Below are 2,957 nucleotides of genomic sequence, written 5' to 3' on the forward strand. Positions count from 1 at the left end.
AACTGATCACAATGCGCAAAATGTGCATAAAAAACATTGTAGGGGGTCTCAACGATTATGTGAAGTAATTGTCAATTAACCATTGTTAAAATGGTGTGCCTTGGGAAATCGCAGAAGACAAAATGATCATGGAATTCTTACAAATCGAGTACTGGCACTAAATTTAGCCCATACCACAGATTGAATTGGGGGGGGGGGGCGGTCACCAAATAAAATGTAAACCATTCTGCAGGGTCCCTCATTTTAAATTAGATGGGGAAGATAGTGGTCTGGCCCTGAGGTCAAACACCTACTTCCAGGCAGACAAGGTGGGTGCGGGTAGCAGATGTTTTAATTGTAGCTAAATTCTATCACCGTCTTCACCCAGAAGAATGGCAAATGGCAAATACTCACCCCTCCACCCTCCCACGATTGCCCAGCAACTTGTTGTGGCTCATTTTGCAAATGCTGAAGTGCACACCTTTTTGCAGCAATTCTCCCGAGTCAAAGAATGTGCGCTTCGTTTGCGTTTCCATAATTACTGTAAGATTATTTCTATGGTAATTAACTGTTTGCCCGGAGACTGCGCCTACAGCATATACAGAGAGGGGCAAAAACAAGGGCACATCAATCGACACAAGAAAAGTGCAGTCTTTTACTTTGAGCACGCTATTGAAGCCCACTTTTTTACAGAAAGTGACAGCTGTTGGCCCAGTCAGAAAGAACCAATAAAACAAAAAAAGTAACCTGTCTCAATAAACATGTTCACTTCATAAATCTAGTAGCATGCTGACTAAAGTAGACCTTCCTGGCGTACTTGCATAAAGTACCATAACTGTTGTTTTTAAAAAAATGGGGCCGATTCACAGAGCATTTTCTACTGGGAGTACACCATTATAAAACGCTTGTGAATCAGGCTCAAATATGCAGGGCGTCGGCACTGATCAGTGTTGCCAATCTATGCCTGTTAATGGCCACTGACCTACCCCGCCCCCCCCCCCCGAGCCTTATGCGCCTCCTAATTAGGCAAATATAAACCTAACATGTTGCGCCCTGCAACTAGTCTGGCATTTTATTAAGTAATGGGCGCTGTGCACAATTATGCAAGGCACAGTGCAGACTGCTACTGCCTCATCTCCATTTTTTAAATACTTAAATACTGGCACTGGGCTCCTTCCACAAACTGACCGTCATTCCTCCTTCCCATCATTGCACCAGCCCTCTACATAAATCCAGTGGCACTCAGGTAATGTTTTATCCTTCTATTAGAACATCAGCGTGCAGGCAGCCGACCTGGCAATAGCAGAGCCTCTAAATGTATAGTCCAAAATAGAAAAATATATGCGATTGCTAAATAGATTATATATTTAGCAGTCAAACTGATTCGCACCTCACCTGAAAATCAAATGATTTTAGCTGGCCTGCCGCCTGAGCACTCTGCTCGGCTGAGCACTAACAGAGACAGGGTCAGCACTGTCGCCGGACTATGCTCTGCTCCTGCGCAATGTCCACATCATGTGATGTGAGCACAGACAGCAGTCTGTGGCTGCAGCAGGGACACGTGCAGTTTGTTGTTTTCCGGGCTGTAGCCCTCACAAATGTGCAGGCAGCCCGGCCCTGGCAGAAGAAAAGAAATCCACTAGCCAAAGCCAGTGTGTTAGCGAACTACCCAGGCTGACCTAGATGTTCGTTCGTCATGTATCCTTCCCCAAAGACCAGGACGTCACAACAAGCTAGAAAAGAGGCCCTATTCCCTGAGGCCTACCGGGGAAAGTCCCGGTTTCCCGGTGGGCCAGTACAGCCCTGCTGAGAAGCTGCTTGGACCTCCACATGAAACCACTTTACTGTAATCCGATTGATCATCCAGGTCTCCTGTAACATTAGGACATCTCCCTCCCCAAAAAGGTAATTTTTCATGGACCTGGATGTGAAGACGTTAAGACCCCGCGTGTTCAGCAGAAGATTTTCAACCCCCCCATTTTCAAACAGATTTTTGGCCCAAGTCAAGTTTTTGTAAAACCTCTAATACCCAGGAGCATTGACAGAGTATTTTCATTAGAAGTAGCCCTTGGAGTGAATACAATTCTGGGCATCATCTGGGGGCCCGTATTAGACAGTTTTCTACTACCCTCATTTGATGTGCCTTTCAGGCCCCTTCCACCAAATGGTAAAACTGGCCTAGAGTTTGACACCAGTAAATTCAGGTTCTTTAAGACCCCTTTTGCACATTCAATAGCCGCGTTCACCTCTCTTGATGCGCATCCAATCTTTGCCACCAGAGGATGATCAAGGTCCAGAAATCTCACAGACTCGATGTCATGGCCATTGAGACGGTAAAGGCTCGGCACTTTCTTCAAAATTGACAGGATCACACCTCTATTTAGAGATTTTATCAGATTTTTATTTGCAGTTAATGATAGCCAAATAATTGGCATTGCAAATGGCAATGGGACTTTGACTTCCCTTTCCACTTGTTCTTTTGGGCTCACAACTAGATCCATGAGGACTGAGTATGGATTCAACAGCTCCATTCCTTCTTTTGATTTTCCCGACCCATTCCTGATAAGACCAATCATCCTGTGTTTACCTAACCCCATCTTTAGCTCCTCGACAGTGTTAAGCTTTTTCGGTTGTGCTTGGGTCGTTTTCAATAATATCAGGGCAAGCTTCAGAGTAGACTTTGCTCCCACCGTAGAATCATCCCCCCTCCCCCTCTCTCCCTCTCTCCCTCCCTCCCTCCCTCCCTCCCAGTACCATCCTCAGAGTCCAACTCACTTTCTTGTTCCGCCCTGGTCTGCATCGTCGAGGTATTTGCCAATTTCATTTTTTTTATGGACCATAATCTCTTTCAATCTTCTCGTCTCCCTGTTTCTCTCTTCCTTTCTCTTTTCCCTCCTGAAGTGACACCCTGAGCACAAACTTCTTCCTCACCAGAGTCTCAGATTGTTTCATTAAAATAACCTTTGGGGGGTTTATGA

Source organism: Ambystoma mexicanum, chromosome 13, assembly GCF_040938575.1.
Source record: "Ambystoma mexicanum isolate Mex_15411 chromosome 13, UKY_AmexF1_1, whole genome shotgun sequence".
NCBI lineage: Eukaryota > Metazoa > Chordata > Amphibia > Caudata > Ambystomatidae > Ambystoma > Ambystoma mexicanum.